The sequence below is a fragment of the Arvicanthis niloticus genome, chromosome 1, assembly GCF_011762505.2.
Source record: "Arvicanthis niloticus isolate mArvNil1 chromosome 1, mArvNil1.pat.X, whole genome shotgun sequence".
In the NCBI taxonomy this organism is placed as follows: Eukaryota; Metazoa; Chordata; class Mammalia; order Rodentia; family Muridae; genus Arvicanthis; species Arvicanthis niloticus.
In genome coordinates this window covers 62580611-62603741 of record NC_047658.1, presented here as the reverse complement: position 1 = coordinate 62603741, position 23131 = coordinate 62580611, and the positions used below count along the sequence as shown (strand labels likewise).

General features: G+C 41.4%; 1 protein-coding gene across 1 annotated transcript in view; it reads right to left on the bottom strand.

Annotated features, from left to right (window-relative positions):
• Positions 1–22997, bottom strand: part of Rab30 (RAB30, member RAS oncogene family) — an 88762-nt gene extending 65765 nt beyond the window's left edge. Inside the window, exon 1 of the mRNA XM_034515007.2 lies at positions 22824–22997. The gene's annotated coding sequence lies outside the window, so the exon portion shown is untranslated. The remainder of the gene's footprint in view (positions 1–22823) is intronic.
• Positions 22998–23131: the final 134 nt, after the last annotated feature.

Below are 23131 nucleotides of genomic sequence, written 5' to 3'. Positions count from 1 at the left end.
CTGGGTATATGAACTTGGGGTCTCAGGCCTGTTTGGCAAAATTAACCAACCCGAAGAAGGAATCCTTTTAAAGGAATTAATATGTTTTTTTCTTGCCGGGCGGTAGTGGCGCACGCCTTTAATCCCAGCACTTGGGAGGCAGAGGCAGGCGGATTTCTGAGTTCGAGGCCAGCCTGGTCTACAGAGTGAAGAGTGAGTTCCAGGACAGCCAGGGCTACACAGAGAAACCCTGTCTTTAAAAACCAAAAAAAAAAAAAAAAAAAGTTTTTTCTTTAAATGGAGACCACTTCCACTGTAAGATAAATCTGATTATTCCCTCACTTTGTCTCTATAAAAGATTCATTGTTTGTATGAAGAAAGGAGGCATATGTGTCTCTTGAACATGTAGTTTAATAGGAAATGTGAGGGGACTCACAAAGGCTTTGGAGAACACTACAATCTACTTAGTGATTGTTAACGGGTACCTATGGAAATAATTCCATATTGACACTCAAAGGAGACTATTGCCTCTTGTCCTTATAAACACAACCGTTTTAACAATAAGCATAGGCTAGCCATTCTCACTCTTCCATTGAAAACTGACCCTTCCCCCAACCAAGCACTCTGCAGACGAATAGTAGAAACTATAACCTTTCCCAGCTTGTTTGTTTACAGAATGGTCTCCCCACACATGCAACCTTACTACCCCATGACTGTCTCTGAGGGATAAGGAACCCATCTTGTTCCTTCTTGAGTCCTTACTGTCCAGCAGAATGCCTGACACATAGCAGGTGCTTCACAATAGTAGGGTGAAAATGGGCAAGGAGATAAGTGACCACTGGGCTTCAGATGTTCTCATCCCTGTTAGATGCTTAGTTCCCAGGCTAAGATGGAGCCACAACCAGATTGGTGGTGTACGCCTTTAATCCTGGGATGCACAGGCAGGCAGATCTCTGTGAGTTCCAGTCCAGTCTGCTCTGCATAATGAGTTCCAGGACAGTTAAGCTATGTAGTGAGACTCTGTCTCAAAAAATCAAAACCAAACAAACAAAACAACAACAAAGCAACAAAACAGACAGAGGTGGGGGCACATGAAAGGTCTTTAGGTGACTGAAGCTGCCATCCTCAGAAGAGAATGTTGGCCTCCTGGAGTGAGTTCTTATGAGAACAAGTGGTATAAAAAGCTTTAGCCAGATCCCAGTCATTCTCTGACTTCTGCTCACCATGTGCTCTCTCCCTGACAGCACTCACTACTGTCATCAACCTTGGGATCCTGGGGAGAGCCTGTGGCTTGCTGTTGGACTTTCACTCTCCAAAACTGCAAGCTATATGAAACTTTGTCTTCATAACTAACCTGGCTCACTCACCAAGCTTTTGTTAGAGTAATTAAAATTGGGGGGGGGGGGGGAGGGAGGGAGGAAGAGAGAGAGAGAGAGAGAGAGAGAGAGAGAGAGAGAGAGAGAGAGAGACTAACACTATAAGTCTAAAAAGAGGAAAAACATGGGATCTGGAGACATGCTCAATGGGTAAAAGCACTGGCTGCTCTTCCAGAGGACCTGGATATCATTCCCAACACTTACATGGTGGCCCACAACCATATTCTAACTCCAGTTCCAGGGCATATCACACCATCTTCTGGCCTCCATATGTGCATATGCGATGCACATACAAACAGGCAGGAAAAACACCCAAACACATAATAGTTAAAGAAAACGTTTTAAAAGAGGAAACAGTAATGGGAGGGGAGGCAGCAGAGTATTAATGCATTGTTATCTGATGCACAAATGTTTTGTAAATAGGTAGATGAATGGGGAAAAAGATGAATGAGCAGTGGTCCAAGGGATGAAAGTATAGAGCTTTGTTGTAGGATAAATACCATCTGCTTGGAAATTAGGGTACATTCCACAACAGATGACATCTCCATAACAGATGATGATGTCATAAGTTTGGATGCCACCCTACATTCAAACCTGATTTTGTATTTCTTTCTCAGGTATATATAAAATAGGAGTGCATGTTGGAAATTATGGTATCCACGAATTTACTCAGTGAAGTAAATTTATTTGGTGTTGGTGTGCTTTGGTAAAGGAAGTTGAAAAGGCAACTATAATATTGTACCAAGTTTTTTACAGAGTAGAAATAAAAGAAGCTGGACCTCATTCTTGCTTGGTTGTTGTCTTAGTTGACTTTCTGTTACAATGATTCTCTCTTCTCTAAGCGCTCCCACTGGGTACACTGGTGCTAAATCACTTTGACCTTCTAGTAGCCAATGATTGGCCAAGTGATAGTCACATGATACAAACTAGACCCATCATTACTCTTTGAGATGTTCTACCAAGACCCAATGAGAGTATAGGTCAGTCCTTTGCTCATAACAATAGTGAAATTTAAAGGAACTGGAACGATTACTTATATTGCACTCAATTTTCTGCAAGCCTAGAAATAAAGAAGGGAAGTCAACAGCTATGATTCTTGCCACACAAGAGAGAAACAAAGACAAGGAACAGAATCTTGACAGTTTGGAGAGCCCAGTGTAGTTTAAGTGCTCAACCAACCCATTTTTCCCCTTCTTAGTCATACAGGACATATTTTTTATCACTCTTTAGTCAGAGACCACACACTGACTGTAGTTAGTAAAATGAGAACACAAGAAAGATAACATTTCCACCCCTTGCTCATCAAAACTTTCCATGGGGGATCTTCTCCAACTTCACATTCAGAGGGGAAAACTGAGAATTTGGAGAGGACACAAGAAAAAAGGAGCCTGGCCTCCTAGAACTCTGAAGGCAGAACTAGGTTTACCTAGTTAACATGGGGCTGTTCCACAACTAACTTCTCTAAACATATCCTAGTTTCAGCCAATTCTTCAAACAGATCTATAATACCTCAGTGTCCTTTCTTGGGAGAGAAAAAAGTTCCCTCTTTGCTCAAGTAAGAGTTAGGTTTTTTTCCCTTACAGCTTCGAACATTCTAACAGACAGGCAAGATAAATAGCAAGCATCCAAAATGCCAAGGAGATGGAAATACACAGCAATGCCCAAATGTCTAGGAACACCTAAACATTTCCTCAGAACAAGGTGACAATTCCAACAAACAGAAGATGACACTAACATACAAAGACCCTTTCCTACTTCCAGGGTCTCCTAGCTTTAAGCTCACCATTGGAAGCTGCCCTTTTCTACATCCTCTTGATCTTAGGAATGTGCATGAAGTTGTAACAGCCCTGCCTTGGCATTTCCTTTTTTCAATGCCCTCAGGAGCTATCATCCAGAATTCTGGCAAGCATGGTAACACTCACTAATCATAAGTAGCCTCCGCCACTGTCCCGGAACTTACCAGGAAAGGCATCCAGACGCAACTCCCGAGAATTTGAGTCATGAGGCTGAGGTAAACAGTCCTGGGTATGAGAGTTGAGGCCCAAGCAATGTTTGTAAAGAGTCACCAGAGCTTGGCAGCATTTATAAGTCAGTTAATGAGAAGGTTACAAATAAACTGGAGTGTGATGCCAGAAAAGCCATTCTGGCCAATGATAGTGCTTGGGCCAGCGATGATAAAGGAAGCACGCTAGGCAGGCTCCAGAATGGTCTCTCAAGGAGCCAAATTTGGTCTGCAACAAAAAGAATGGTAACACAGTTTAACGCATTCCACGGTCTTGTTATTAAGCCCTTTGACACTACATGATGACTTTTCTAACTTCCAGAACAACCGAATGAAGCTGGGGTTGTCATCAGCCCTCACTTAAAGCTAGGAAAACAGGAACACAAAGGTTGATGCCCACAGCCCTAGAATTAGTGACTTGAGCCAAGTTTTGGCTCCAACCTTCTGAACTCTGGTCCTCTCTCCACTTCACCACAGCCCACATGACAGAAGACTAGAGCACAGACAATCCTGGAGTAGAGTCTGCCCAACACTCACAATTCAGCAACAAGCTGGCAGTTGGTTTTTAGTGTCTCATAAAGCCACATGTCCAAACTTTCTAGAGGATTTAAAAGGCCTATGATAGGTGTGTGGCTTGCCTCCAAAGCCTGCTGGGAAAAGGTTCCCTGACTAGATAACAGGCCCACCAAGGATCCTGAGAGGAAAGAAAGATCAAAGAATTGAAGTCCTGACACCTCCATGTGATCCAGCCAGAATCTTGTTCAAGGGCTCTGAGGACAAGAAGACAAGATCTCTTAGGGACTAAAAGATAAAATCTGGAGAATATGTGGAAATTAATCTTAGAGAAAGAGTCAGAATCAAGTCACTACACCTGCCTGGCCTCAGTGTGCATTCTCTCAGATGATTTTAATGAGACAATCCTGAGACACTAACTGGCAAATACTAATTGGAAGAGGATAAAAGAAAAAAAAAGTTTTAATGAGTTAGTGAGAGCAATTGACCTGGGGGAGCTAATGACCTGCCACCTCAGAAGGGAACACAGAAAACAAGAGAAACAATCCCTTCTCTTCAGCAAGTTACCAACTTCAAGAACTGATACCACATAACAATCACTGCTCACTTAGGCTCCATGGGTGAAGGGGGTTCATGTTTTGGCTCACTTCCTTGAGAAACACAAAGTTTAGGTTTCTGAAGAAGCACAGAGTAGAAGAGAAAAGACTTGTACAAACTTGGCCTTGAACTATCGCTCAGTCTCCAGTTAGCTGTGACCTTAATCTAGCCATAATCTCAAATAAGCCTCAGGTTCTGTACCTGGAAAGGGGAGAGGAAAAGGAGTGTGCTTTACAGGACTGTGGGGAAAATAAAATAATGTAAAGAAAGAGTATAGCACAGGGGCTCAGAGATGGTTCAGTGGCAAAGAGTACTTGCTGCTCTTGACCCAGGTTCAGTTCCCAGCACCCACATCCGGCAGCTCACAATTACTTGAAACTCTAGCCCCAAGTTTGGCTCCAGTATGAACGATTAAAAGCACATGCTGCTCCTTCAGAGGACCTGAGTTTCCCTTGTCAGCATCCACACAGGAGCTACAATTGTCTGGACCACCAGTCCCAGAGGATCTAGCACCCTCTTCTGGCCTCTATGGGCACTAGACATACATGTGGTATATATACTTGCATACATTCAGACAAAGCACTCATACACATAAAATAAGCCTCTTTGAAATTTAAGTAAGTACATGTTTTTTTTTTTTTTTTTTTTTTTTTAAATACTGTAACACAGTGCCTGGCTTAGTATCTATTTAAGAAATGTTAGGAACTGACTACTCCCCACCGCCCCACCAGTTTCCACCATACTCCTTTGGTATCAGAATTCCAACATTCAGTAATTCTTAGTACTTCACCAGTCCTCAGTATGAGAGGATCATGCATTCTACCCAGGATCTTGCCCATCGCATTAACTTCTATGAAGCATAACCACCTGCGACTTTAGTTGTGAACATCTCAAATAACTCTGAGCCCTTTGGACTTCTTACCAATCTGCTCTAGGCTTCCTAATTCCTTTTAGAATAATTTAACCACCAGATCTCTCTCCAATTTTATAAGCCTTCTCCAATACAAAAGAAACACTTTGTTGACACACTTTGCACATGTGTCTGTGTGGTCTGTGTGCACTTGTGTCCTCAGGTCTACCCATACACATGCCTGCCCAAGGAAAAATGACAGCTGTCCTCTGTCACCTCCCACCTTACTGTCTGAGACAGGGTCTCTCGCTGAACCTGAAGCTGCTGGGCTCTGCCTGTCTCCACTCTGAGTTCTCTTCCTGAGCCATCTCTGCACCCCCCAATACTTACACTTGACTGCCAAATTCAACTAGATTTAACACAAGACAAGAGGGAGCTCAGGGTTTACCGAAGCTTATTAAATGTGTACTATGAGAATGACAGGAAGAGTGAGATTCTGTGGTCTCCCACATCATCCTCCTGGTCTGCGGGGTCATTTCTTCTAAACATTCTCCTATCCAAAAAAAGAGTATGGTGCCCGTCCTCTGTGTTCCCAGGTCCCTCGTGTACACCAGTGTTGGCCCTAAGACCGAAGGGTATGATGTGTCTCTTCTGCTAGACTCAAACTGCCTTATGAGCAAGATCTTACCAAATCTCAACTCCTAGTATCTATAGTAGCTGGTAGTATAGCAGATATTAATGTTTGATTAATGAACTAGAGGTGATGGGACACCAACATTCAAACCATAGTACCCTATACTATATGGCAGAAAGCGGTAGTGAGACCAAGAGAAACTAAAAATGATCTGATCTAATACAGATCATCTGTTCATTGACGAGGAAACTGAGTCTCAAAGATGTCACATAACTCACCCAAGGTACCCTCAACAGTAGCAATAATATGACAAGTGGTGGCAGTCACCTGCTGTTGTGACTGAGTTCAAAGGCAGCCATCAACTCACACTTAGCCTAGAGAGAGGCTATGTGGTTTACTGGATACATGGGCTCCAGGTATCATCTTGTTCCTGCCACCTGCCAGTCATGTGACCTCTAGCAAAATTACTTCATCTGAGTCATAATTTCTGCATCTGTTAACTGGGCTATTAATAGCCCCCAAGTTGTTGGGGCTATTAAATCTGCCAACATATGTAAAGTACCTAGCAAAGTATCAGCACTATGTGCTAAACAAACATTTCCTGGGTGAATCATGACTGAGTCCCTGTACGGCATAGCACAACATCACAAACCTGGTTTAGACTTTGCTTTTAACTCTCTGCCAACCTGGAAGGTGGCTAGGTTACCTATGATTATAGAGTCATATAATTAGAGACTGCTTCCTTGGTAGAATTAAATCTTAATTAAAGGTGCTCTTCAACAACGCCTCTGACAACCCTACTCACTGGTCCCTTCCTCTGAGTTGCCCACCCAACTGTCCTCATGTCACACAAAAACTACCCAGCCTCTGTTGCCTAGCCAGACTTACCCTGTCATGGGACATAATGATTTAAATGAGAAATGGCCCCTGCAGGCTCAGATATTTGAACACTTGGTCCCCCAGCTGGAGGTACTATTGAGGGAAGTTTAGGGTATATGGTCTTGCTGGAAGGAGTACATCACTGAGGGTGGGCTATGAGAGGTTAAAGCCCCACACTACTTCTAGTTTACTCTCTGCCAGTAAAGGAACTGTAAAAAGCCTCTGGTTTTTGTTCCAGCTGCCACGCCTGCTACCTTCTAATATGCTGTTCCTGCTACTGGGACTTTAGCCCTCTGGTACCTTAAGCCAAGTGAACTCTTTCTTCTATAGTTGCCTTGGTTACAGTGGTAACAGAAAGTGACTAATACAGAGAAAGAGGAAGGCATCTCTAATCCATGTGACCTCACCTGTCCTCTTTCCACTACACAGTGAAGCACCCTATAGTTTGAATGGCTACTTCTCCAAAATTTACATTTAAACTGCAGTTTAAGTGCAGATGGTGTTAAGAGAATTAATGACTGACTCAACCACAAGGCCTAATGCTCTCATAAATGCATTAGGGACCTAAAAATGTACATAAAAAGGCTGGAGAGATGGCTCAGTAGTTATGAGCACTTAATGCTCTTGCAAGAAGACCTGAGTTCAGGCTCTAACACCCATGCTAGGTAGCGCACAATCAGTCACATGTAACTCCAGTTACAGGAGATCTAACAATGTCTTCTGGTGTCCTTGGGCCAACAAGACTCACATAGACATATCCAACAGGCATGCACACATATACATAATTTAAAAAATAAGAATAAATAAACCTTTTCAAAAGTACATGAAGGTCAAGTTCACCCCCTGGCATATGAAGACACAGAAATGCACATCCTGGGGCCAGAAAGCAGCCACCAGCAGATGCCTGCCAGTGCCTTACCTTGCCCTCGCAGCCTGCAGTACCTTAGGAATAAGCTTGTATTGCCAGGTGTCTTGACGCAAACATGCGATCCCAGCACTTGGCAAATGTGACAGAAGGAATGACACAAGTTCATGACCAACTTGGGCTCCATAGTTAGTTCTGGGCCAGCCTGAGCTAAATAACAAGACTCTGTCTTTAAAAGCAAATAATAAAAATAATATTTTTGAGACAGGTTTTCTCTGTGTAGCCCTGGCAATCCTCGAACTTCATTTGTAGACCAGGCTAGATTCAAACTCAAAGATCTGTCTGCCTCTACCTCTCAAATGCTAGGATTAAAGTCATGCACTACCACCGCACAAAAGTAATATTTTTTTAAAGGAACACATTAAAGAGATCTATTTTTATTGTTTATAAATTTCCCAGCTTCAGTCAGTTTGTTAAATTAAGTCAAATGTACTAAGATAAGGCATGCTATCTGTTTACTCTTTGGTTAGTTGATTAGTTTTAATCATAGGAAGGTACAGCCGAAGGGCAGTGGTGGCGCACCCCTTTAATCCTAGCACTTGGGAGGCAGAGGCAGGCAGATTTCTAAATTCAAGGCCAGCCTGGTCTACAGAGTGAGTTCCAGGACAGCCAGGGCTACAAAGAGAAACCCTGTCTCAAAAAACAAAAACAAACAAAAAACAACAACAAAAAAGAAAAAGCAGGGTACAGCCAATCTAAAACTATCATAACAATTTGTATAATCAACCATTTGACTAGTACGAAACAGATCTACTGGCAGAAATCAAGACTGTCAAATGATTTTAAGCACTCTACTGAAGCTCTCAGACATAAAGCATCCTCTTTAGATTTTTGTCATAATTAAATGACATAATTTATCTAGTCAGTGCAGTGGTTGGAATATCGTAAAATTTTTAAATGTGTTCAACATTATAAAGTTATAACAAATATGGTTTATTGCACATAACAACCATGTCTTTGCCATAACTATAAAAGCAAAAGGTAGACAAATTTTTTTGTAGGTAATGTTCAAAACAGAAGTTTAAGTCCTGCAGAAATTATCCATCCAGGCATGGTGAAGGCAGAGGTAGGTGGATCTCTATGAGTTCAAGGCCAGCCTGATCTACATAAGAAGTTCCAGGCAAGCTAACAAAGGCTAGGTACATCATGAGACCCTGTCTCAAAAACCAAACCAAACCAAACCAAACCAAACCAAACCAAACCAAACCTACAGCTCCAAGAGGTGGAGACTTCCTCACCTCAAAGAGGAACACTTAAGTACCACACTAAAGATTGTCTTAGCATCTAGATTGTACAAAATTCTCATAAATATTTTTTAAATTTTATTATTTTAACTTTTATTTCACGTGTCTTACCTACATCTTTATTTGTGCACCATGAGCGTGGCTGGTGCCTGCAGAGACCCCGAATGGACATCAGATACCCTGAAACTGCAGTGACAGATGGCTGCGAGTTACCGTGTGGTGCTAAGCATCAAACCTAGGTCCTCCACAAGAGTAGCCAGTACTGTTTTAACGTTATTATATGTGTTTATTACATATACTTATTTGTTTGTGTGGTATGTGTGTAGGTGTAGGTGTGTGGTATGTGTGTAGGTGTAGGTGAGCATGGGGGAGGGGTATAAACACATCCGCCATGATACACATTTAGAGATTAGGACATCTGCAGGAGGTTCTCTCCTATTATGTGAGTCCCAGGGATGGATAGCAAGTAGACAGCAAGTGCCCTTACCCTCTGAGCCATCTCACCAAAACTGAATCATTCATATATAGAGGCTTGAAACAGAAAAGACAAAAAAGAAATAACTATTTCAGATAGACAGATTTCTTTCAGTCTTTCTCAAAAACTTAGTTCCCCAGCCCACTCACAGTTCCAAGAGAATACAAATTTCTTCTGAGGTTAACCTGGATTTTCCAGACTAGTGACATTCTTCCCACAGTTAACTCATAAGAGACTCACCTGCCTCTGCCTCCTAAGTGCTGGAATTAAAAGCATACATCACCACTGCCCGGCTCCAAAGTTAACTCTTAGAAAGCAAAATTATTGAATCTTGACCAGAAAAGCTTATTCAGCTTTCTTTTGCCTGCCAAAAACAATTAAAATTTGGCATGGCTAATTAAAATTGCTCTCTAAGACAAAATCAGGAACCTGTGTGGGGGTGAGAATGAGAAAAAGAAGAGACAGATGCACAAATGCTAGTACTAGCCCAAAAGTTCCCCAAACGGCAAAGGTCACTTTGCCATTTATTTCCTACAATCTTTCTGAGGCAGTCAGAGTTCCACGAAAAATGAGCAGTGGATTAAGATGATTTCTTCCTAAAGTAATGGAATGATTTGCTGTGCATATTCTCTAAAGGTTTTCAAGTCAATGAATTTATAAATAAAGGAGACATTTCTGTCAGACCATGAGTCCCAATTTGTTTGTTTGTTTGTTTGTTTGAGACAAGGTTTCTCTATATAGCCCTGGCTGTCCTGAAACTCTATCTGGGGACCAGGCTTGCCTTGAACTCACAGATATCCACCTGCCTCAGCCTTCAGGGTGCTGGGATTAAAGGTGTGTGATCCCACTGCCCAGCCTTTTTTTTTTTTTTTTTTTTTTTTTTTTTTTTTTTAATGAATTAATGTTTACACTGGATCTTGCTCTACAGCCCTAGCTAACCTGAATCTTGGTATGTTGAACATGCTGGCCTCAAACTCACAAAGCCCAGGCTACCTCTGCCAGCAGAATGCTAGAATTAAAGGCGTACACCACCATTCCTGGTGAGTCCCAATTTCAGTTCAAAGCAATACTGTCACCATATACCACAGGTAAAATTATTTAAATGTTTGTTCTTATTATTTTATGTATATATAGAAACTCTGTGTGTCTGTGTGTGTGTGTGTGTGTGTGTGTGTGTGTGTGAATCCTTTTCTCTCTTAACTTCTTACCCATCTCTCCAGCCCCAAACACAGGTTAATTTTGACTCCCAAATGATGTCTAACAGTGACCGCTTGCCTTTTGGATATCAGAAGATGTCCAAAGTCGACCAGGTCAGGCCCCGCCCTGGGATCTGGGCGGGGTTTAATCCTTACAACCACATTACACTCTACAGAGTGGTACCTCCCCTCCAACTTTCCTCTTTTATCACAAATTCGTTTCAGTCTTATAAAAAAAATTTGAGTCAGTTACCAAGAATTGATTTCCTTAAACTCACAGAGATCCTTCTGCCTCTGTCTCCAGAGTGCTGGGATTAAAGGTGTGTGTCCTTACCCAAATTCCTCAAATAATTAATAATTGATTATTTTAATTAATGATAATTAATAATGTTGTACCCCTGTTTTTCTTATCATTTTCCTATAGATACCACGTTATCTCTAAATATGTAGTATTTCCTTAAAAGGCCAGCATGTTAATAGTCCCTCCTATTTCCACAATATGGTTATCAAAATCAGGAAATTAATATTGAACCTAAATCTAATCCAGTTTCAACCCTTCATTGATTTTTACCCACTTTCCAAAGAACATTCACTATGGCAATATAAATAATACCAATGGACAAAGAGAAAAATGTCTTTGATCCAAAAACTAGCCCAGGACCCCAGGTTGCATCAGTGTATATTTGTCCTTTATACTCCTTTAATTTAGAAACAATCCAGTCTTTCACACCCCATGCTATTTTGTGAGACAGGTTTTTCAAAGAACCCGAAGCCTAATTCAGCTATGCTAGCCAGCCATCAGGACCCAAAGATCCACCTGTCTCTGCCCCTCCATTGCTTGGGATGACACCAATCCACAACCACACCCAACTTTTAAGTCGGTACTGAAGGTCCAAAGTCAGATCGCTGGGCTTGCACAGCAAGGTCTCTTATCCACCGAGCCATCTCCTGAGACCCTTGTGGTTATATTCTGGTTATATATTTGAGAGAGGAATTCTACAAAGTAGTGAGGTGTTTTTCTCAGAAGTCTATTTGCCTCATCATTGATATTAACTTTGGTCAATCAGCAAAGGTAAAGTCTGCCATCTTCCTCGACAATAAACTTTTGCTTGACCCCCATTCCCCGCCCCTTTACAACTAATGGGTAACTATCTGTGAGGAGATGCTGAGGCAGGCATCCCCTGCCCCAGACAATAAGATCTCTGGAGAAAATGGGACTTATTCAATGTCATAAAGCTTAAAGATACCAAAACATAAATGCAAAGTCATATATGTAAGTTACCATACTGAGGTTTCTCACAAAGGCCCTCTGTTTCCCACACCAGCCACCACAGCCAAAGTGCCTCATCTAACACCCTAACCCTGTGCAGAGGAAGCTCACAAAATGACCTCATGGCCCACAGAATCCTAGTCTTAAACATCTAGGATAAAAATAAGGTGGAGTGTGAAAGACTGCAATGCTTCTAAATTAAACAAGATTGAGGGACAGATAGACACTAAATGTCTAGTTCAAGTGATCAGTCACTCTGTCCCTCGTGCTCTTCTATTAAACTCTAAGGCATCCTGAGGACAGCCTTTTAGACCAGAAGGAACCCTCGACACTCTGGGCAATGAATGTGGTTGTGCTGGAGGAAGGAAAGCCAGGGGACACTAAAAAGCCTAACGGGAAACTCTGTGTGCACTTGGTCACCCAGCTGAAAAGGGAAATGTGGGAACTGTCTCTGCCTTGAAACCATCTCTCACACCCTGACCATTCAACTAGCTGACTGTAGCTCTTCTTCCTGGGCTCCTGTTTCCTCCCTCCCTCCCTCCCTCCCTCCCTCCCTCCCTCCCTCCCTCCCTCCCTCCCTCCCCCATCCCTCTCTCTCTTTATCTTTTTGAAAACATTTAATAAGGATAAGTGTCTGTGTACTGAATGCATTCCTGGTACCCACAGAAGCCAGAAGAAATCTTCAGGTTCCCTAGAACAAGAGTTACATACAGTTGTGAGTCACCATGTGAGTGCGGGGAATTGGACCCAGGTCCTTCTGGAAGAACAGCCCTTAAATTCTGAGCCATCTCTCTAGTCTCTCTTCTTAGTTTTTTAATTTTAGTTTCGGAATCGATATTACATTGTTCATGTATTGATACAGTTAAAAAAATCAATGTGCTATATATACTCACTAGAATAGATACAATGATTTTTTTAACAGATATTGGCACAGAGGTAGAGAAAAACTAGAACTCTTTTTAAATAACTTATTATTTTATTTTATGTATATGAGTGTTTTGTGTGCATGTATATGTGCACCACATGCTTGACTGGTGTCCAAAGAGATGAGAAGACAGTGTCAAACTTCCAGGAACAGAAATTGCAGGCAGTTGTGAGCTTCCCTGTAGGTGCTGAGAATCAAACCCAGAGCCCCTGGAAGAGCAGCGGGTATTCTTAGCCACTGAGCCATCTTTCTATCCCCACCCTGAACAATAATTATCAAAGCATATATCCACTCAAAAATGTAAAATATATGTTGACAGCAGTATTTTTCAAAATGGCCAAAAGTATAAGCAACTCAAATTATGCATATGATAAATGGATCCATAAAATGCAGAATGGGTATACAATGGAATATTATTTGATAATAAGAAGTTAGGCAGCACTGAAACAAAGTGCATGATGGGTAAACTTTGAAAATATTATGTCAATGAGAGAAGTTGTTCACCAAGACCACACATGGTATGATTCCATGCATGTTAAATGGTTGAAATAGGAAATGTATACAGATAGAAAGATTAATGGAGGTTGCCCTGAGCTGGCCAGGTAGGGTGTAGAAAATAGCAAATAACTGCTAGGGGGCATGAAGTTTCTGTTGGTGGTAATTTAAGAAATCTTAAATTTGATCGTGGTAACGTTTTTGTGGTGAACAAAAAAATCCTAACGTTAACTATACAAGTTCATCAACATATTAAAAACATTAAATTATATATTTTTAAAGGGCAATTTATACATCTACATCAATAGCGCTACTTTTAGAATCAATACTCTATTACTTGAATGGCAGCTCCAACCTAAAGAGTCCCAGCACTCAGAACACTAGACATAAGAACTGGGCTTCCAAATGAGTTCCAGAAAGCCTGGGCTACAGAGTAAGAACCTGTCACAAACATGATATATGTATATCAAAATATCTCAATACACATGTATACACTATCCATAATCCACACACTGTCCATTACCTACTTTCTACCATAGTATTTTTTCATAGCCTTCCAGGGTTTCTTTGTGCAAATTCAAAATATTATTATTTCTCACAAAATATATTTCACATATATTAATATATATATATATATATATATATATATATATATATATATATATATATATATACTTGGAGAACTCCCAAACTCTTGTTTGTAGCTTTAAAGATTTTCCCCTGTGTAAACATATCCAGTCCCTTGCTGTTGCACACTTCCAATCATTTTCTATCAGCAAGATGCTGCAATGATTGCACTCGATCCTTTAATTTTATTTCAACAGACGACACTCTGTTCCCAGACAGCCAGGACACTGTGTGGAGCAGCAGGAAGCATTCTGCAGTTAGTACAGTATTTACAACTGGTCTCTCCTGTTAAGTGGCTATGTGACTAATCACACTGTGAATTACTTGTGCCGTCTAAGACTTTGTTTCCTTACTTTCATGAGCATCTTGCCTACTTCATCACACACTTTAAGAATAACTAAAAGATAGGTCTCATCGGTTACATCTGAGATAATCTGAATATCAGAAAGCATAAGTGGAAGAAGCTTGATCATGATTATAATACATTGGAGGTCAAACAATCGGGGTAGAGTAGTGGGTATTTGAAGTGACAAGGAGGAGCTGGAAGCTAACTGATCATATGATAAATATAGAATGAGGAAATTTAGAAAATATTAGATGAAAGTTGTAGAGAAACCTCATACTGGTCATTTCAATATGATGTCCTTTCCATGGGAAGTCCTGACTTTCCACCTTAGCCACAGGCTCAAACCTCATATCACCAGGGATCTGACAAACTTACCTTACACATCCCTAAGATGCAAGGGGCCAGGGTGCAGCTGAAAATTCCAACCAAAATCTTTAACCCAAGTTTAATAATGAGAAAATGACCAGAAAAATTCCAGTTTCAGCCTACAGAACAACAGACTTAAGACATTCAAAGATCTTAACACCAAGACAAGAAGACAGATATTATCCTACATTAAAAATAAACAACTAAAGGACACAATTATCTTGTATAAATCATACCTGGCTAGATTTTGAATCAACCTTTTTTTTTTAATAAAAGGTTTATTAAAGGGACATGGATCAGCTGGTAAGGTGCTTGCTGTGGAAGTCTGAGGACATGAGTTCAAATCCTAAGCATCCTTTGTGTGTGTGTGTGTGTGTGTGTGTGTGTGTGTGTGTGTGTGTGTGTGCATATAATTATATTGTAATATATTATATATATTATGAGTATGAGTATATTGTAGCTGTGTCTGGACACACGAGAAGAGGGCATCGGATCCCATTATAGATGGCTGTGAGCCACCATGGGAATTGAACTTAGGACCTTTAGAAGAACAGTCATTGCTCTTAACCTTTGAGCCAGCTCTCCAGTCACAAGCACACACATTTTTAAAAAGCTGAGCTTAGCCAGGCATGGTAGCACAGCAACTTCAATCCCAGCACTCAGGAGGCAGGGGCAGGCTAGCCTAGTCTACAGAGCAACTCCATGACAGCCAGAGCTACACATAGAAGCCCTGCTTCAAAATAAACAAACAAATGAATGAACCCAAAGCTAGACTCAGAGGCACATGCAGGAGTCTTAGCACTAATGAGGGGGAACAAGAGGATCCCTGGCACAGATCCTGGACAACCTAGATAAGCTTCAAGTTTATTAAGACACCTAGTCTCAAAAATAAGGAAAGGAGGGATTAAGAAAGACACCAGACAGGTCTTAACCTTTGGCCTCTAAATACAAACATGCACACACATATACACACAAACAAGCACACACATATACACACAAACACGCACACACACATATATATATACACACACACAAACAAACAATATCAATCAATGTAATTTAAACACTTTAATCTGCATAGGATTGAAAGAGATAGCATACAGAATACACCTTCATAGTGTATCTGCTTTTGAAGGCCTTGCTAAACGATTTGAGTCTCACAGAATCAAGTGGGGTGTAAGGAAAGTTCTGCCTTGTTTCTCTATCAGAACAGGATCTTGTATTTAACCTATGCACGTAAGTTCTAGTTGACCAAAAAGAAAGACTATGAGAACAAGAATAACGTTCTTCCTAAAAAATGCCATTGGAATCACAGGAACGACTGCTATGAACCAGTTTAGTCAGAGGTGCCAATACCTTAAAGGCAGCATATATTTATGTGCTTATGCACATGCAAATTTGTCAGAGCTATTTTACACACATGTCCTAGTTAGGTTTCTGTTGCTGTGATAAGACACTGACTAAACCCAACTTAAGAGAGGAAAGCAAGGTAGGAACTAAGGCAGAAACCATGGAGTCAGGACCTGAAGCAGAAGCAGGGAGGAAGGCAGCTTACTGGCTTGCTTCCAGGCTCAGGTTCAGGCACCTTTCTTATACCTGACAGAACCACCTGCCTAGGGGTGGCGCCACCCACAGTGGGCTCGGCCCTCCTACATTAATCCATCAAGAAATGCCTCACAAACATACCTTTTTGTTTTGCTGTGACACTTGAAAACAATATTTAACAGCAGCACATATTGGACTAAACAAAGGACTCATTACATCCAATAAGAATTTATTTTTGTTTGTTTGCTTGTTATTTTGTTTTGGTTTTCTAGACAAGTTTTCTCTGTTTAGCCCTGGCTATCTGGAACTCTTGCAGATCAGGCTGACCTTTGATTCAGACATCAGCCCAGCAGAGTGCTGGAACAACAGGTTTGCACCACCATGCTTCAAGAAGGATCTTAATGGCCACCTAAGGTCCTGCTCTCATTCAAATTTCCCCAAATGTCATCATAATAAGATTTGTTTGCTTTTGTTTTTAGGGCTTCAATCAAAGATTACAGGCTGCTTATGTTATCTTATCACTTTAACCTTCTTTAATGTTTACCTTTCATTCTATTACATGAATTATTCATGATGTTGTGAAGATCACAAGCCAGTTCCTGTGCATAGTGCATTCCACAACTTAGATGTGTTTAATTATTTCCTCATGATTAGATGCAAGTTAAACATTTCTGACAAATGTCAGTTTCTACGCCAGCAGCTCAGTGCTGATGATGATGTGAGCTCCAGCTAGGCTCATTAGACCATTTCTCCTTTGTCACTGTGAGTACCAAATAGGCACCACCCAATAAATAAAATGTCGAGAGAAATCAATAAATGTAATATTGAAAATAGCTGCCATGGGGATGAGCAGATGGCTTGGTAGTTGAGAATACCTTTGCCATTGTAGAGGTCCTGAGTTCAGTTCCCAGCACCCACCTAACCATCGTAACTCCAGGTTTGGGAGATCTGACATCCTTCTCCAACCTTTGCATACACCAGGCATACTTGTGGTACAAGTGTGGTATATACACACATGTGGTACATACATACTGTCAAACATTCCTACAAATAAAAAGATCTTTTTAAAGAAATTTAAAGTCACCATGAACACCAGTTAAATCAGGCTCAGTGCCAGATGCTTTATATTCTCAAGCCTAGAGAGATGGTGTGGTGGTTAAGAGTATTGCTACTCTCACAGAAGACCCAGGTTCAGTTCCCAGTACCCACATAATCATCTATAATGTGTTTGAGGGGATCTGATACCCTCTGCTGGCCTCTGAGGGCACTAAACACACACACATACATACACATACTTATACATATACAATTAAATAAATATGAAAATATATTCTCATTTAATCTTCACAACAATCCTCCTATAAAACAGGTTCAAAGAAGTTAAGGTATTTGTCCAGGAGCATGCATAATAAGAGAAAATGCAAGATTTTACAAACAAACTATAACACACAAATTAACATGTGATCTCATGGGTCCTGTCTTCCTGATGAACCTTTAAGTTTGGTCCACAACATTGAAAAATAAAATAAAATCACAAGAACTTTTATGATAGACTAATGTTGAAGCTCCTAGTTTTCAAAGGTTAAATTCCTGTGGGAAGGAACATGAGAATAAAATATCTGTGGGTCACATAAAATTCCTCTTCACTTGGGAATGTTCATTTGAAGACTGGCCACATCTCCACTAAAGCCAAGAAAATACAGGGGTGATTTCCTAAGTAATGATAACATTGTAAAGTTTACACTTTTAACCCTTCCTTTGCAATAAAATAAGGGGTGGGGGGGAGATACCTTAGAGAATTTTTCATGCTACAGAAAAATTCTTTCTTTACTACAGAAAAATATTGTAAATAGTTTACCCAATTGTATTTATCTGGTGTGCCATTGCTTATCTGTAAAATTCAAAAGTCCATTGATTTAGGGAACATTATTGGCCATTAGAATGATTTTTGAGAAACTAACTTGAATTTAGGAAATTGAGCCTTAAAAGAAACCAGAACTGAAATACTTCTGAATTTCCGGAAAACTTATCCACAAAACATCTCAAAGACTATATAGGTCTCGGAAAATGATCTGGTAGCAGCTATTGACATTTGACAGCTCATTATTACAAACTACCATCTTTCAATATGTTGACATTTTTTTCTTTATTTAGAAGTATACTTAGAGAGACTGGAGAGATGGCTCAGAAGTTGAGGGCACTGACCGCTGCTCTTCCAGGGATCCTGAGTTCAATTCCCAGCAACCACATGGGGGCTCACAACCATCTGTAATGAGATCTGGCACCCTCTTCTGGTATGCAGGCACACAAGCAGGCCGAACACTACATAATAAATGAATCAATCTTTAAAAAAAAAAAGAAACAAAGAAAGAGAGAGAGAAAGGAAAGAAGGAAGGAATAAAGAAAATGAAAGAAAGAATCTTTAGAGACCTAGGTTAGTATATCCAGTTAATAAACATACAAAGTCCCTTCTTTGTGCAAGGCCTGGGAACTTCCTCCCCAGAGCCTTCCTTACCTTTATTTCTAGACCTGAAGACTGGGGACCACATCGTTAAATTCCCACCCTCCAAGAACGAATGCCTCCTGAGGGGCTGAACTGTCCTAGAATTGCTACCCACCCCTCCATTTGTTCATGTGTCTTTCTCCCTTCAGAGAAATTTCTTGAAAGCAAACACTATCTCACATGATGTTGCATTCCTAGCATGATGCACCTACATTTAGATATACTGTCATGGATATAAACCCATTTTATAGACGAGAACACTGAACTGTGAAAATGAATATGCCATTCTCAATATTATACATCAATAAATAAGTAGTACCGTATTCTAGCCTCATTACATCTCTCTTCTTTAGACTACCATGTCATACCCTACGCAACCACAGGAAGAATAAAACAAAGATCTTACATGTGTTTCAGAAGCCTCTAATTCAACAGAACCCAGAGCCCTACCCACCCCTTCTTGAACAAACTCAGGTGCCAAATCAGCTTTCTCTTTCTCTGTAAAAGTCATCTGGATTGCTTAAAAAAATAAAAACACAAGCCATATTCTACTTTTTCTTCCTAGTCTCACATCTAATCAGTCAATAATACATTTACACAATTATAATTTTCAAACCTAATGTCTCTCCAGTCTCTGCCAAGAGTCAAATGCCATCGCCTGTTGCCAAGACTCCCGGAAACGATCTGCTACTCCATCTCCACCAACTCAAGTTGGCCAAACACTCCTCCCAAGTTTTTCTTTATCTTTTGAAAATGTTTGTCATTTATCATTGTGTGTGTATGTATGTGTGTGTGTGATGTGCGTCTCCTACACATCAGCTTCCTATGGAAGTTAGAGGACAACTCTTAGGAATCAGTCTTCTCCTTCCACATGGTTCAGGTCCTTGGACTTACATAGCAAGTGTGTTTACCCACAGAGCCATCTCAATAACCGTGGGGGTGTTTTTAAATGTAATTTCACATATAATATTCGTCTAGCTAATTAAAGTACTTTCTAACTTGCCATTACCCTGAGGATAAAGACCAAAATCACCTTGTCATTCAAAATTTCCCGGGCTCCAGGCTCTCCCACCTCTTCCAGCTAGATCCTCTCCTGCTCCCCACTCCTTTCTGTACACTGAATGTGCAGTTCCTTCTGGCTACAAACCCTAATTGCTGTATTCAAAGCAACTCCCATGGCCACCTCAAATTAAGTTTGACCACATAAGTCCCTTCAAATGCCACTTCCTACAGGAAACCTTCCCTGGTTAAACTGGAAAAGGGAACAGAGTCACACTGGGTACTTTCATCCCATCTTGCAAACCCCTGGGAAAAAGCATACATGACACTTGGAATATTTCAATCCAGGGGGAACATATGTCTTCCTTGATGTGCCACAGTGCTTATTACACAATACCTGCTCAACTGACATTTGCTGTTAGAATAAGTTTCAGGCTTTACCATGGAGGATTATAACAAAAAGCCAAGGAAACCAAGAAGCAAGGGTTGGTGTCCCTTTGTAGATGTACAAACTGAGGCAGAAAGAAACTTGAAACAACGGCTCTTGTAAGTCAGAAGGACAGCAGTGACAGCTAATCTGACCTTCATTTCATTTCATTTCATTTCATTCCTTCTCCCCACTGGAAACCTCCCAGGAAGTACAGCAGGAAACAGGGATTAGTACTGCCAGGTGGCACAAAAGAAGTCTCATCACCTGACACACAGGGGGACTTCAAATAAACAATGGCCATTAAATTCCTGGTGAAGCAAAAAGGAGATACAGCTGCCACCACACCCAGGTCCTGGGGAGAGCAGTGTAGAACAACAAACTTCTTCCACTAAGAAGACAAAATGGCAGGGACTCTACCTTCAAACCACACACAAGCAGTGTGCCTGCCTGCACGGCTGCTCAGCACCACGCTAAGGGGACACACTGTTTTCCCACCACTCCCTGGAATAGGGAAGAAACACAAATACTAAATGAAGCAGAAGCTACTTAAGACTGCTTTGGGAATGACAAGAGTATTTTGTAGAAAGCATTAAACACGTTTGCTAAACCACAGGGACTTAGCAGTGCCACGGAAAGGAAGAGCACAAGAGCTCCAGGCCTGCATTTCATTGTCCATATGCTCCTGGGCCCAGGTTATGTCTGCCATGGAAAGCACAGTCCCAGCCCTGGATCAGGCTCACCCTGCCAAGCACAACCTCCAAGGGAAAAAGAAATGCCAGAACCTCTTCAAAGAGGACTCTGTATAAAGATCCACACATCACCTACATCTTCTAACTCCAGGGTTCCTTCAAGGAGGGGAGGATGAAGGTGTGGAGGGTGGTGTACAGAGCTGGGAAAGTGACTTGGAAAAAGAGACGTGATGCTCTCCTGACACAGGGGAAATCCTCAGAGAGAAAAAGCAGTATTTACTACAAATAGACAAGGAAAAAAATGGAATCTGGAGAGATGTGAATGGGGTAGGGAGAGAAAGAAAGGCACAGAGGGGCAGAGTGTCATCAAAAAGGTGTGGGAAGAAGGAAATACAGTGTGCTGATCTTTTCCCAAAAATAACTGCTACTCATTGCACCTCAATAAATCCCTCCACTCACAAGGCCCAGAGGATGGACTGTCCTTTGCATTCAGTAACATGAAGCAGTTAACAAAGTGTCACCCAGCAGCTCCAACTTTGGAGACCTGAGCATCTAAATTAAAAATGAATAAAATTGGTTCACAGAAGCTAAAGACAGACATGAATGACTATTCTTCTAAAGCTGGCAGAGGCTGTGAAAAGCTTTAGCCTTTAGGAGTTAAGCAAATACTCTGGCATTTCTCCTTCTTTTGACATTCCTAAAGGGGGTGTGGTTGACCCAAAGTCCATTCATTTCCAAGGTTGTATATCTCTCAGCTAAGACTGGCCCCATCTGTTCTGGAGCCAGCCAGCTGTTTATCTCAAAGGAACATATTTATTGCAGTGTTCATCCCTGTAACTCTTAAGAGGAGAGCCAGCATCATACAAGCCAGAATGCTGTCTGCCTTATTAAATGTGTCAGTTCGTGGAAAAACAAAATTCAAACAAACAGCATACTACCATGCTCCCTGGTTTCCCTGGTCAGGTTCACTGTTCTTGGATACCTTTCAATAAAGTCTAGTAAAAGGTGATATACCACATCTAACTTTTCCTTTCCCTAAAGTGTTTAAAAAAAAAAAAAAAAAAAAAAAAAAAAAAAAAAAAACCACCCAGGTTCCCTAATCAATTCCGTCTACAAACCGTTATTTCTGAGTGGAGACCAAGCCTCGGGGAAACGGCAGCTTGTTACAGTACCATTGTCAGTGGCAAGAGCCTATTGCGATGTAATTTAGAACACTCACACAAGCACAAATTCTACTTTCAAACCATCCCGAATCTCGCAGTCGGGAGAACACAAAATTAAAAACGCTTAACAAAAATGCTGCTTCTAAGCAGCCGAAAAGAACCTTCCCTAGACACGTGAAATATTTCTGACTGGCACGGAGTGCACCATTAAAGGACACCGTCACCTCAAATCAGCAGAAAAAGGCGAGACAAACAACACAGACATAGAAACATAAAATAAAGCCCTATGAAACTTAAGCGACTCAAGAGAAACATGCTCATCTTAAAAATAGTGTGTGCTAGTCCAAGTGACACAAATGTTCTTGCTCAAGAAGTGCGGCCACATTAAATCACTGTCTCCATTTCTCCCCACACATCACCCTTTCCCACTCAAACCTCAGCACTGGGGCCGTGGAATGACAGGACTGCAGTCCCCCACCTTTGCCCTCCTCGTGTTTTCCAAGTGCACTTCCCAACATCCTTCCCAGCCCAGCCCCCTCTCCCAGCCTCAAAAAGGTTAAAGGGAGTTGTGGTGAGGAAATTGGCAGGCACCAGTCCTCTGGCGGGGGCAGGTTGCAGGAGTTGTTCTTTGCAGTGACCCAAATTGCACAGAGCCATTTAGCTCTTAGCAGCGCCAGTGAGAACCTCCCGAATCCATACCCCCATTCCCGGCCCCATCTTCTCAAAAGAAAGCCTTGAGAACTAAGCGGGAGGAATAACTTGGGAGAACGATTTGAATAAATCACTTCAACTCACCTGGTTTGGGATTTTTCTCCCCACCCCAGGCATAAACAGATATGATATACGAATGAGTCACGCACGCAAGAGAAGGTGCTGCGGTGTCCTAAGTCCAAGGACTGGGAGTCAGTCCCTCCCCTGGTCCTGCTGCTACTCAGGGCTCAGCTGGAGCGAGCGGCAATAGCGAGCCCAACAGCAGCAGCGGGGGGGCGGGGGTGGATAGACCGTAGCACAATGAATGCAGTAGGGTTTTGCAATGACATCATCCCTCTGTCCGAGCAGCCCCAATAGCCATGCTCCAGAGCTGTGCAATCTGGGATCTGTAG